This window comes from Pavona decussata, unplaced genomic scaffold (assembly GCF_977016875.1).
Source record: "Pavona decussata unplaced genomic scaffold, jaPavDecu1.1 SCAFFOLD_6, whole genome shotgun sequence".
NCBI lineage: Eukaryota > Metazoa > Cnidaria > Anthozoa > Scleractinia > Agariciidae > Pavona > Pavona decussata.
In genome coordinates this window covers 3290804-3305582 of record NW_028145430.1, presented here as the reverse complement: position 1 = coordinate 3305582, position 14779 = coordinate 3290804, and the positions used below count along the sequence as shown (strand labels likewise).

The 14779-nt window shown below is 39.3% G+C and overlaps 2 protein-coding genes, 1 long non-coding RNA gene and 1 pseudogene across 4 annotated transcripts in view; 3 read left to right on the top strand and 1 right to left on the bottom strand.

Moving 5' to 3' along the window:
• The window catches only part of LOC146489203 (lymphotoxin-alpha-like), a 109000-nt gene that overhangs the window by 31393 nt on the left and 62828 nt on the right, over positions 1-14779 (top strand).
• The window catches only part of LOC146489204 (uncharacterized), a 119204-nt gene that overhangs the window by 52998 nt on the left and 51427 nt on the right, over positions 1-14779 (top strand). The window lies entirely within an intron of this gene.
• LOC146489210 (uncharacterized) lies at positions 5560-12745 on the top strand (annotated as a pseudogene).
• LOC146489209 (uncharacterized) lies at positions 11148-13933 on the bottom strand. The gene is made up of 3 exons (XR_014864118.1): positions 13809-13933; positions 12317-12670; positions 11148-11287 (listed from the first exon to the last, which is right to left on the bottom strand). It is a non-coding gene; the product is annotated as an uncharacterized LOC146489209 (long non-coding RNA).

The window sequence follows — 14779 nt, the reverse complement described above, 5'->3', positions numbered from 1 at the left end:
CTCTTCGTTGCCCGCCATATTTGTTACGCAATGTTTACTCAGCCAGGACCAACGGGGTTTTTTTTACGCAGACAATCCGAATTATTCCTAGCATTCCGTACCAACCATTCTTATTCCAGAATTGTGGATAAAAAAACGCGCCCTTAGCCACTTCTCCTTGGTGATATGAGGCAGATGTTTCCCAAGGCAGCTATAATTTATGATTACCACCCCTACAATTCCTGATTTACATGCCCTGCGAGTGTACTCCTGGTGTAGCGTATTTTTGATAAGGAAGTTCTCTTCCTTGTAGGTTGACTTGCGCGCTCGCTTCCGCTGCATGGCCCCAAGAATTTCTGTTGGAACAGCCCTAACAGTTAACACTTTCCGTGCTTGCCTTAAAGAAACGTTCGCATCTTGGCCAGAGATGGCTTCTGAGGTGTCCGATGGAGTATTTAGAAAAGAACCTCAATGCCTCACGGCCTCTTACTGGGAAGGCAATGTCTTGATATCGCTATATTTGTCAAGATGAAATCAAGTTTTAATCACGCAAACAGCAATATCAAGCCCCGATTATGGCTTACATAAAAAGCATGTAATATATCGTTCAAAATTATACCGGGGAAATAACAATATCAAACCCCGAGATGCCGATACCAGGGCCAAGCAAAGCGAAATCTAGGCTCGATTGCCAGCCGCTGTTCGGGAAATGATCCCACGCTCACCTCCGTCTCTTCTCGTCTCTTCGAGGGAGCGGCTGAAATCGAAGCGAAATCAAGTTTTTAGTTACACAAACAACAATATCAAGCCCAATAGTATCAAACACCCATATCGCAAAATAATAAAAAAAATAAAATTCTCAACCATTTAATAGATAAAGTCAAGAAATTGATATGTTGTAGACGATTGATACATAAACAACGTGTGAAAGCAACAGGGCTGTGCGATGTCTCATAATCGAGTTATTCGAGAAAATGTACCACGGAAAATTTTTAAAATTACAGAGTTTAGTATGGGACACCATGTTGGTGCCCCGTCTGAGGGGCACCAACTTGGCGGCCGGAAACCAGCAAAAACATCTGGAGTTTACCTTGGCTATTTCAAAGCCTTTCTTCTCTCTGCTCTGTAAAAACCTAAAATTCAAACTGCTCTATTTTCAAAACAACGAATGCTATCCTGCTGAAAACGAGCTAGCCTGCGAATACAGCCGCCTCTCATCGCTCCCGGCCCCGATGCGCGTTTAAGGCTAAAAACGAGCAAGCCGATGGAAATTTATATTTTCTTTTATGTGATGAAGATAAAAACCCCAAATTGTATTTAGCTATGAATTTCAGTTTTTTATGACTTCATGTGAAAACCAACAATATCAAGTCACAAGACACCATACATTAGGCCCCAATAAAGCGAAATCAAGATTTACTCACACACGATGACAGTAATGGGGTTGACAGCCGAGGGCAAAGTTTTCCCCTCGCGAGAACATCCTTTCGTGTGTGAAATGAGTAGTGTTCCCTAGTAAATTTCTTTTAGCGTTGGATTTTCTTCCTTTAAATGCCATTTTGATTCGGAGGAATTGCGTGATAATCACTGAACAAAGCCCTGTCGCGTGTTTTGTATTTTCCGCTCAAAGGTCATTTCTGGGTTAGGCGTTCTGTTTTTATTGACGTTTAATAGCAACAGCAAATTCTAATCACATGGTCAGCATATGATTCAATAGCTACAGTATTTTAACAATAGTTTTCAAGTATTACTATTTTCAAGAATATTATGTAAATATTCCCAAATAAACTGAACTGTTGCCGTTGTTACAAGTTAAATACACAATAATAATGCGATCAGTCACAGCTAGAGGCTTTGTGTCCTGTGGTGTCATTGAATTCCAAGAATTAATCTGTTTCCATCACTGTCCCAGAAGCCTTTTAGACCCAAAGTGAAACTTGACGGAGCACGAATACAGTGAGTATCGCTGAATTTGTCAACCATCTAAAGCGAAGCGCAACCCAGGTTATTTTGACTCGTTTTCACTATTTCCGTTGGTGTATTACAGTCGGAAGTTTGCTGGAAAGCTAACTACCTCCTCACAGTGAATTTTTCTGAAGTCGGAGGTGACGCTGTCGACAACTGTAGGCACGCGTAGGTATTGTTCAGGGCATAGATGCAAGCAAATACTGCGTTTTTGTTCCTGCTATTGAACTGAGATCAAAGGAAAATGATTAACATATCTAGAAGCAAATTCGTTCTAAATCAAAAGAACAATCTGTGTACACAGTACCTATTTGATGATTCGCAGTTCTCTATAACTGTCGGCCATAGCGTGCCCATGGAAAAGATTAATTTTTTTGGAAAGAGATTCTCGTCGCCAGTAGGTTACCGGATTTTGTTTATTGTATTATTGTCAAACGGAGAGAGAGCATCAGTATTCAATAGCCTCCTAATCAGATGTTCCTTGGCTCGTGACGTCACGCACTCATCTTCATGCGGAGGCGTGACGTGACCAGCCAATTGCAAAGAGCGTTTGCGTGTGATGCTAGAATGTTCATCTGTCTTTCACTACTCATGTTTCTTCATACTGAATTGTTTAGTTCCCCCCCAAAAAACAACTGATTTATTTATTTCTTCTTTGTTAGGCAGCACTCATGGCGGACCATACTGCAAATCCTTGTCTTGTAGCTTGTTGTATTGCCGTTTTTGGCTTTAATATCCTTTTTGCTGTCGTTGCAATTGTAAGTTGGATTAGAGAAGAGAGAAGAAGAGAAGAGAGAAGGAGGAGGGTGTTTAAATTTCTTTGCTTGCATAAAATACTTGATCGATTGATTAATTGACACGAAATTTACCAGAAGCCACCGAGGCTCAATAAAATATTATTTTCCTGCGTCATCTGATGCATCAAAATGTTCGCAAAGGAAAAGCTAAGCTAAAAGGCTTACCTTGAACCATAGTTAATAAAAGGCAATGGTTATGAAGCTTGACAAACTCCTTTGTTATATGTTTTTGTTAGCGATTTTGGCCTTGACCGTGCACAAACTACAATAGATTTTGAAATGTGTTGGAACAACTGACCAATAGAAACGTTCCTGCTAAGATATTCAACTGTGGTGTGAACGTTAAAACAAAGGATTGTGCACAGTCGCGGCCCTTCCAACATAAACTGCAGCACCATTGTTTTCATGGCAAAGTTTCATAACCAGTCCCTCAATTAACTATGCTTGAACCTATAATTAAGAGTCAATAACTAATTTAAAAATAGTTGAAATAAATCAATGAATCGATAAATCAATTTCCATCAAATAAAGTAAGCTACCAATTAAAATGATAAAACATTTAATGGATGGCTTGGCAGTGGAACGCCTCAGTCAGCAATCTAACCATGGGGTTGAGTTAAATTAAGGTATTTGAAGAGAAGTTGTAATGTGTAAGTAGGCAACTGCCTTTTTTCTCTTTAACTTTCAGAAGATTGGCCACTGAACTGACACAGGATGGGCTGGCTTCGGGGCTACTCCTTCTTTTTTGCTTGTTTTTTGGTTAATTGTACTACTTACAAATACACGGAAAAAATAAAGAAATTGTATAAATTGTATAAACTTTAATGGACAGGCCTGCCAAGACTAGCACTAGCTACCTGCTGGCCATGCTAGTCCAATTGTAAATAGGTAAAAATTAAGAAAATGACCATCGTTGTTGTTGTTGTTATCACACGAATGTCTCAAATGTGGGGCCAATCAATTTTCCCTAAGGTTCATCAGATAAATAGAGTCTGTTGTATTTCTCATACCGCTAGGAAAGATGGGTTGTTCTCGAGTGACACTCCTTATAACCACCTCCTCCTTTGACCTCTCATCAAATGGTTGTATACAAATGTTGCGATGTATTTGGTCGCGATCTTGGCCCATTGTGTTGGTACAGTTGGAACAAACGCGCACAATTTTTTCAAAATAGAACACCTGGAGCATAATTATAAGATGTTTGCACTTTTTAGCATTAAAGCCAAAAACAGTTACATCTTTGCTTCTTCTAGTGCCTTTGCGATACGGAATTAGAGCAAGTGGAAGTTGTGTTTAGTTGTTCAGTAGATCTGGGAACTACAGGAAGTATTCTGATGAGACTCGCCTTTTTCTTTTTGTACGCGCGTTTAACAACTGCCAGACCAAATCAATATAGTATCAGCGAGCATCTACCTAGAGTCAGATACAGACGAACAAAGAACACAAAACCATCAAGTGCTACAGAGGCCTTCTTTTTCAAGCGAACGGTCTCTGAAGCTCAGAGAAGGAAATATGGGCATCTTTGGAAATGGACGTGAAGATCAGTTTACGCGAACGATTGCCTACGTTTGCCGGTGACGCTTTGTGTAAGAGGATCGGAAAGCTGGTCCGTTGTCTTGATGGTTTAAGTGTTACAGTGTTGCTATCTATACCGCGTATCTATGCTTGTTGACTTGATGCAAGTAACTCTAAAAGTGTGATTTAAGAAGGCTTTTAAGGGCTTTACGCCTTCAGTATCAACAATAGCTGTTATGATTGCCAAATAGGCCAACTGTTGTAAACAAGAAAGTTATGACAATGTCATATTCGAAAAACCTGCTAAACAATAAACATCGTAATCATTTACTTATGAATTATCTCTCCGCTGTTATATACACAGAATCTTTGCCATTTTGGGAGCATAATTTGGAAACTTTCATTTGGCAAACAACTTGGCATAACTCGACAAAATTGGGAGCGGTGCTACCAGCGTAATATGCCTTTTTTAAGATCACAATGGACCTAGAGCTATCCCCTGGTTAGAGCACTGAAAACACGTGGGCATAAACAATACTTACAGGCAAGATCAAATTTCTTATTGTATCTGACGGAAAAATATGAGATTTTGGTGGTCAAGAGTCACTTAATGTTGAAGCCAATGCTTTACTTTACTTACACGGTGTATTTTTTTTTAGAGGGAAACTCGAGGAGCGTGAAACTCGCTAAATGCACTGCGCATCATAAAATTCTAACCACATGGTCAACAAATGATTATAAAAATAGGTACAGTATTTTAACGATAATTTTCTAATATAACTACTTCCTGAAACATTTGGTAAAATTTCCAAGTAAAGTCAACTTTTGCCGTTGTTACACAATGTGATTAGTCAAAGTTAGAGGTCAGGGATCCCGTGGTGTCATTAGATATCTGTTTTCAACACTGTCCCAGAAGCCTTGTAGAGCCAGACTCGTACCCAGTCGCTATTTACGTATTTTGTGGGGTGAGAAGATTGGATACGAGGATGGATTGATGCGCGCAGGGTGTCATGGGAAGAGGCGAAGGAAAGACACGTCCTCTAGACCGAAAGCTAGCTCACGAGCGTTTCAGGCGGGCAACTTAATGACGACGATCAATTTTCTTTTTCACAGCGCAATATTAAAAAAATGGATGCGCGCGCATTAATTAGTTACCAGTCTTTGCCGCAAGGTGACTGTAAAATGGCGGGAAAAACGACGTGCCGTCCCGCCAGGAAACGTTGCAAAAAAAAAGTTGCAAAAATTTAATTAAAAGTCGCAAATGTTTTTTTATTGTTTGCGTCGTGCATGCGAGTGGAAGTGAATGGCTTCCCGTTGTGTCGTATGTAATACGAAGTCATCTTCTCGTTGGTTTCTGGTCTCGCAAGAAAATGTCAAAAAGTGTTTCGATATCACGGTAGTGGATGGGTCAAGTGTGTGTGCTTCCTGTCGGAGAGATCTGACACGATGGAAAAACACCGGCGGAAACTGTAACAGCTATTTTAAGAAAGCCAACTCTAGAGGCCAGAAGCACAAAACAAAGCGGTTCCAGGCCAGAGAAAGCCGGAGTGAATCTTTCCAATCATCGGGCCAAAATGCAAGTCAACTAACCCCATCGGAACCGTCTTCGCCGCTATGCTCGCTACCTGAACACCTGCTTGTAGACATTTTTTCGCTTCTCGCCATTTCTGACCTCCCCCATCTGCGACTGACCTGCCACTATTTCAACAAACTCTGCTCGTCCAACTACTTTTGGAAGTATCTTCTACGGCGTGATTTTTCTGAACAACAACACCTTCTAGACGATTCTGCTCTTCACAATTCATCACTTTCCTACAAACTGCTGTACTCTGCAACACATGAAAAACAACGGAACGAAATCGCCCTTACCAAGCGCTTCAGAGAAAAATAAGACTCATTTTTGACGGAAAACTGTACGATTCGAAAACGTCTCAGTGATGTAAAATCCAAACTAGATGTCCTCCAGAATGACCAAGAGCCGGACACTCCAGTGAGTAAGTTACAAGATCAGGTAAGCTTGTTTATAAACGCACGCAAAAAATAATAATTATCGCGCGCGGCAGCATGTTTTTTAAAACTATTTATTAAAAAAATCATCAAGCGAAATCATCTTTTTCTAAAAAAACGCATCAACGAACAACAAGTATAAATTTCTATCCAAAGGCCTAGGCTTAAGCAAAGCAGAGCTAGGTTCAGAAGACCGGGTACCTCAGAAATAATTTCATTTTGCAAATTGAACAAACTCCTTTAGCTTTGCGGGTTGCACCTGGTTTGCGAATTTACCTGTCTGTTGTTTTCGGTCAAGAGGCTCGCACCAGTCCACCCACCTTGCAAATTCACCCATAAATCAAGGAACAGCATACAATAGTCGGACGTCAAAACTTTAAAGTTTTAATTGAAGCCAGTACAACTTTATTTTAAAAACGTTTCCCGGGAAAGTCTTCGCGCAATCTAGCCATTTAGTTGTCGGGTCTAAACATCGACGTTTCTGCAGATTAAATACTTGAAGATTTTGCAATGTTGTGTCAGCTAATAGCCAAGCTGGAAAACAAACCCAATGAAATACAATATCACTTTCTTTCTTTAAAAGAACAGGCCGTACGTATATAGTAAATTTTCAATTTTGGGGCTTTTCGTACTGCTCCCGCGGCCGTCCGCATACGTTTTGAGTGTGTTCAGATCGTTCGTACTCTGCGATTACATTATCAAGTAAAACCGTTTTACGCTGTTTTTGATCTTACTAGAAAACCAAAAATACAATGAAAGACAAGCAGACACAACAGTTTTTCTGTTACATGTGTAGAAGCCTTAGAATAAGCCGTACTTCGCGAAGACAAGACAACAATAACATGCGCATGATTCAAACATATTTTAAATGAAAAAGGACAGGGCAGAGATCAATCAATAGCCTGTATGCATCCGTTTCTGGCCTCAATAAACGGCTACTTTCTTTGAACAGTAAATTAGCCTAAAACGGGAATTTTCATTTTAGGTTTTCATGAGAATTCTCAAGAAGAAATTTGTTTATGCTAACAACGACAGAGGAAAGCCAATCAAACTTGTGCAGATCAGCCAGCCTTCCAAAGCCTCTGCCAGTACCTTGAAGAAACGAAGCCAAGCTATCGAAAGGCTGACAGAATGTATTTCCTCTCCAGCCAAGGAGTACGAAGATGTCATAACTCAGACAGCAACTTCAATCAAAAGAAATCAACAGCATTTTCTAAACTCAATTTCAGAGACTGGACTGAACATCATGCACAGATTTACTTTGAAGCAGGTTTGTAAATTAAGTTTTACTTTATCATTCAATGAGACACTGATCACACTATCAAAAGATTGGAAAGTTTGAGTATTTGAAATTGTAAAATCGTGATTCTCATGGCTATGTATGCACGTGTCATGTGCGGTTCCAGAAAATTTCCATACCCACCCCACAGACCCGGGGGCAGGGGGGACTCCCATATTAAAGTGACGGGGGTGCTCGTCGGAAATTTTGAAAAGAACCCCTAAGAGGTACCAAGATCCTGTTTTGTGGGCGTGGCTCTAAATTCTTATCAACCCTAAGGGGGACCAATTCTAGTTCACTGTCAAATAGCTCCTGTAATTTTTCGGCTCATTACCCTAAAAGGTACCGCAAAAGCTCCCGCTGTTGACCTTTTGAGGTTGAACACCCTAAGAGGTACCAAAACCGCATTTTTAACCCCTTAGGGTACGATGAGCCCCCCCCCCCCCCCCCCGGTCACAGAAGGTAATTAGAAATTCTGAGTTTGGTGGAATTTCAAGAAGAGGGGTGGGGGTACAAACCAAAAAACCCTCCGAAGAGGCAAAATAGATACTGCTTGGAACAACACAATGAATTATTATATTCGTCCATAACTAAGTGAATTTAAAAAAGGACGTATGTCCCAGGTTTTCACTTGGACCTTGATCAGTCCAATATACTTGTATACAAAATCAGGATTAAAATTAAATTATACCATCCTTCAATATGCAATAAGCACCCCAGCATAAAATTTAACTTTCTCTAAGGGGTGGGGGGAGGTTTGTGGTGGGTACTCTAGTCATTTATGAGATAATACACCTTCAGAACACGGGGCACCTTATCGGGGGGGGGGGGGGGGGGGGAGGCTTATCAAATGAAATACTGTAACAGTAATGACCTATATTCAAACAGCAAACCGAAAATTATTTCTTACTCTAAGGCAATCATTTGTACACAGGTTGCAGAGCTCAAAGCTCATATGCCTATGGAAATGCTACGGATGCTAAAACGGACCTTCAAAGATGCTCTTGGTATGAATTCAAATTACATTACATTGTTTAATAACAAAATGCTTCCATGGTTCTATTTGTAGCCTGTTAGCAGGCTCACTTGTGGGTTTTCACATGAGTCTTGACACAGAGCAGCTATTTGCGAGCCAGCGCATATGATTAATCCCGCACAGCAGGTCTCATCAGCTTTCAAGAGTGTTTCCAAGGCTACTGAATAATATGCACTTATTGACTCAGTTCAATGATAGTGTGGGCGCTTTTGATACATAAAAGGTACCAAGATCTTATTTTGACGGGTGGTTGCAAATTATTTTTACAACCACACTAGGTTACCAAAACAGCATAAGTGAATTACTTCATGCTTTCGTTATTATAACTATTTAGGAAATGCTGTCAAAAATCTGAAATTTATTTTAAGTATAAATCTACTAGTATTCTATCACAAATGCTACAATCTTATTGACTGCTCTACCATTTGTGATAGAAAGCGAGTTGAGAAAAGGTGATCGTTTAACATTCAAAATTAAAGTAACAATGTAATGAGGTAAAACTAGAAGTAAAGATTTGTGTTCAAACGATAGTCCATTTTACAGTTATACCTTGTTTTGATACAAACTCCTGTGTTTCATGTGTAAATCATGTTGCTCATATGCTAACTAGATTACATTGGCATATTAAATGCGAGACGGTGTGGTCAACCATAGCCTCATTTTCACTCAGAGACCAGGTTACTAAGCACAACTGTAAAATTGACTATTTGATTATAGCCCAATCTGATAGAGTGGCAGCCTTTGGGAGCAAAACAGCCTAGAATTTCTGAACTGCATGCCCCCAAATGATCCCATAGTTAACCGTGCTCAATCTCGGCCAAGCCAGGCTGAGACTCTTTTTCAAAGTGGGCTATTCACTATCAATTTCTAAGCGGGATAATTGATCCAGGATTCACCCATATTATACTATAGCCTGAAAATGTTCAGACATCTTTGGAAAATGTTCAGAGAATTGTTGAAATTTTGGCAAGTTGAAAATATGAATATTATTTTCTCAAACTCATTAATAATTCATCAAGAGAAAACAAAGAAAGACACTACCGTGACCAAGGTTTGGATATGTGATCCTAATTACCATATAATTTTGCCAACTTTAGCCTTGAATTTCTCCAAGAATTATTGATCATTTGAGAAGCCATATCAAACACTCGAAAGTGTGTTTCATCAGATATCCAAACACCTCGAAGTCATTCAAAAAAACTCGGCTGCGCCTCGTTTTTTCAACCTACTTCTCAGTGTTTGGATATCTGATAAAACACGCTTTCTCGTGTTTAATATATTACTTCTTATGTTAAAAATAATATTTCACTCACTCTCTGTGCTCATTCATAAAACGTTGTGTTGATCACTGGAAAATGATATTCATATCTTTCCCCCACCATGGAATATTCTCTAATTAATTTAGCCTGATATTTTATATTTGTAGGATATGACATATTTGGATCAGAAAAAGGTTTACGTGACCACCTGAAGTCCATGGAGTTTCAAATTATATGAAACTGGGCAATTTTTGAGTGAAAATGGAAAGAATGTCTCCTTTGTAAGGGCTGTAAACCCATCAGATGTTATTCAACAGACACTAACAGAACTGAAATTGAGTGGCCATTTGACAAAACACAGCAACATCCCCAGCAATGTCCTATGGGTGCTACTCACTGGTGACAAGGGGGGGAAATCAACCAAACTGTTGGTGCAGTTCCTTAATGGTAGCAGCCAACACTCTGTGTGTGCTGCCCGGTTGTTGGCTATATTCAAGGAAGACAAGGACAACTATGAATGCATTGAGAAGGTTTTTGGACCAGTTGTGAATGAATCAATGAAAGCATTATCAAACATTTCAACACTGGGCATTAAAGTCAATGTCACTCAACTCGAGGAGAAATTTGTGCACACCAACAATCTGAATATCAAAGGCATCCAGAATTGGCCAAATGCCCTTCAACAGCTTGTCTTTAACAAAGTAAATCAACACATCAGTCCACACTGTTCCTTGTGCAAGAAATTGGTGAGAGAGCCTGTATCAACCCCATCTGCAGATACCAATCAAGACCAGATTCTTCTTTCCGAATGCTGGGTAACACTCGCAGGTGACTGGGAATTCATCGCCAGACTACTTGGCTTGACAGGTCCAAATGGCACATATTTCTGCAATTTCTGCCATGTGCAAATTAAGGATCTTGTCAAAGGAACACCTCACACACCTTGGTTGTTGCAGAACACCTCAAGTAACAGTCAGACGAAGTTTACTGTGCGCACCTTTGAGTCCATGCTGTCAGACAATGAGAGATACGTGAAGTCTGGAGCTGTAAAGGCCAAAGCCTACCAGTACCACAACTGTGAATCCAAACCAGCTGGGCCAGTGTTAAAGTCAGTGTCATGTATGCCTCTCCATTTGTCTCTTGGTCTTGGCAAGCAAGCCTTAGAGCTTATTGAAAAAGAAGCTATTGCCATTGATAATTCCATTAAAGATGCAAATGGAGAGGCAGACAATGACTTGTCTGAAGCAATCACCGAACAAGAAAACCTGTTGCAGGCTTGTTCTGAACTACAACAAAAGATGGACATGATGGAGCAAGCTGCCAATGCCAGTGTAGAGCAGTTGCAACAGTTTGTCACAGAAACAGCATCCTTTCACCAAAAGGATGGACGAAGGTATATGAGCTTAACAAAGGATTATGTGCCAGATATTTGATATCGGTGGGGTTGTTTCTGCAAACAAACAGACAAACAAGCAATTATGTTATGCGACGTTTGAATCAATTAAATTCGACAGTTTCGAATTAAATTCGACTTATGTCGAATCTGCGACTGAAACAGTCGAATATTTGTTTTAGGTTCGACATTTGATTCAGACGTCGCATTTCACATGTGCCGAATATAATACACTAATTATAGTAAATTATTATTCATTTTGTAACCACAATCCGTAAATGCCATGCGCAGAAGAGTATAAACAGCACTTTGAAAAAACAGCAGGAAGCGAAGGAATGTGCAGTTCGTGCTTTTTAAAAACAAAATATACTTGTTTGACGTGTAGCAATTATTATTGTATGAGGCGCTTGGTGTTTCAAAATGCAAAGGACACTCCTGGGTGGAAAGAGGGAAAATCTGTGGCATATTGTGAGATGTGCTTCAATGAAATGATGAAAAGAGGCGGGTACAGTAAAGGCCAAGATGAGTCATCTTGGCTTTAACTCGACCCGCGCCTTTTCAGCACGCTGTTGGCAATGACGATATTACTGCAAACAAGCCGCATTTGTCAACTGGTAGCACGGAAACAAAAACATTAGTGACATAAGACTATTCTAATGTTACAGGTTTCCAGTTCACACACAAGAGGCTGTGAGAGCAAGAGAGAAGGCAAGAAAACTGACGAAACAAAGGGATCAAAAACAGAAACAAGCAAAGGAATACCAAGAAAATTTGAGAAGTCCAAAGATCAGCTGCAGAAGGTCAATGAAAGGATAAGTCATCTGAAAGGTCCCTTTCAAAAGAGACTTGATTCCACTTTGGAAGAGATGAATTTGAAACGACAAGTTTATCACAAAGGTGCATTGGTGGGCAATGATGTGGCAAAAATTTTGAGAACACAAAACATTAAGAAAATAGTAAAAGTCTTCAAGCCACTGAAAGTCAATTTACGCAGTGGGGACACACAAGTCTACAGTCACTCGAAGACAATGAACAAAATCTCAACATTGTTATTCAAGTTATCGATGTGATTTAAGTTGTACTCACGAAGCTCTCCTCTCTGCTGTCATGAAGTTGCTTTTCTTTCAGTACGGTGTGCCAGTTTTGGGTCTTGGTTCCCGTTGAATTTTCCTGATGCAAGCCTTCTTCGAAAGTTCCACGTGTTGACCTTCCATGTCTCAGAAAAAGCAGTCCTAAAGGGAACCGTCGGCATGGAAGCAGAGCATTGCTCTGAAAGTATTCATCCGGTAGTAAACAAACTTGACCGTGTGTATGCCACTACCCAGAATGTGTGCAACAGGCTGGTACTGGTGACCAAAGGCCAGTGGCTACAGAGCAATCCAACCCTCACAAACTTCAGGCAGCCTCAACAGAGGAAAGGAAAATCAGCAATTATCACCCCTGTTGAAGAATAAGTTTGTTTGAGGTCATCAGCATTCCAAATTAAGTGCGATGTCGCCAGTTAATTTAAAATGTACACCCAAAACGTATGACTGTGACCAGCTTAGGAGACGGCTCAGGTGTTTCAGGTCCTTCCACAACTGGAATAAAATTGCATTTCTTGAAAGTTTGAGAATCTGACTCTTTTCCTTTTTGAAGCAGCCTATTTATGTGCAAATGGTATGAATCAGTGAAGGAATGTTTTAGAAGGACGCTACACACAGAAAGGACGTCTAAAGTGAAATGATGGTTGAAAGTTTACATTTTACAGCTGCTTTCAGTCATACATTTTGGACGTTTTGAATTAACTGAGGCACACCAGAGACTGTGAGAGACACTGTTTTTATCATCTTGATAATGTTTCTACTTCCCGTTGGCTTTAATTCCCATTATTTTTACTAAACTAGGTCAGTCTCCATGAGGCTTAGCGTGTATGACGTCATACAGTAATGCAATTTAAATGGCACAAGTTGTAAACAACATTATTTTATGATTTGTTTAAGTCTTCTTGCTCTGATCACTGAAAAATTATGCCTGGAAAATCTAGTATGTTTTTAGCCGTATTGTAGTTTAATTGGCTATATTTGACAGGAATGCAAATTCACACGTGCTGCTAGAGGTAATCTGCAGGTAATAGCTTAAATTTTCTTCAAGTTAATAATATTTGTGTCTCATGGGGTTTTTTTTATCAGATATGAAATTAACAAATCCTGGGGCAGTACATTGCATCAATGCTAAAAAACTAGCTTTGTTCAAAAGAATGTCTTCAGATTTTTCATTTTAATTAACCTGCTTAAATAATCAATGTATATTTTTCGTAAGGAAGCTGCAAGTAGAACTTAAGTTAACTATGGTCTGTTTAGTTTCTCAACCTGTGCCACCATTTAGGTCTGTTTGCTGAAAGTGACAATTTTCAGGTATCAACATTTTCACTTGTTAATTTCAAAGAACTTTGTATAGAGATAAATAAAGGTCATTCAAAATGTTGGTCAACTTTTAGGATCATTTTTCTATTGCGTAGACACTAGGACTCATGCAGTAAGCACGAGGGAATGCTACTGTACCTGGATGAGACTATGAAATATTATGAAAATCTTACCTCATATGACTAAATGTCAGCAGCTAAGTTGATGGATAAAACAACCATTCTTGAAGAAACTACCTGCAAATAAATTTACATTTAGTATACTATGATAGTCATTTTTACCATGAATTAGATGAGTGACTGACTGTTATGTATTATTTATTTACAAGCAACTCTATTCCCTGTCATGTGATGAAAGTTATTCAAAACAACATATGAACATGGCAAATTACTGAATAATTTTCCAAAGTAACAAAAAAATTGCAGAATGTTTTCATTACTTGTTCAAAATAGTATACAATCGAGTCGTTCAAGAACGTTTTTAGTTCTTGGTTGTACATATCTAGATCAAGAGTCATTATATTAATGAACGTTCTCAACATATTGGATGAAGAGTAATGCAGTTTAAGTATGTATATAAGTTATTACGTATACTATAAATGAATATGCTTCATGCATATGTTAGGCAATGATGCCATTTTTGTGTTTAGATGAAGCAATCTGTGTGTGATTAATGGCACCATTCAGATGTAAGTTAAGCATAATATATGAAAGTTTGGTTCACAACTATAAAACACAAGGGAAATTTCATTGATATAATCACTTAATTGATATAATCACTCCAGTGAATGGAAAATGGTCAGGATTGTTGCTAATTAAATATCGTACAATCACTGAATTATTCTTGTTTGCCTTGTCCATGTTACTGACATCAGAATGTCATCAGAACACAATGGCATAAAGACACGAAAAGGGATTTGTTCATGTTACAATCAATATTCTACGAACGAACACAGCTACCCTGGTAGCTGTTATCAATAGAAAATAAAGTTCATGTCCATGCGCCACTGTGTAAAATATTCCCAGACAAGGGTCAGACGTGACAAACAAAACTTGGTAATTCCCAAAGTACTGGTATCCCAACAGCCAGCAAATGGGCACATTTGTTGATTCGTTGAATGGCCTTCTAAGAAGCCATGAAGGTA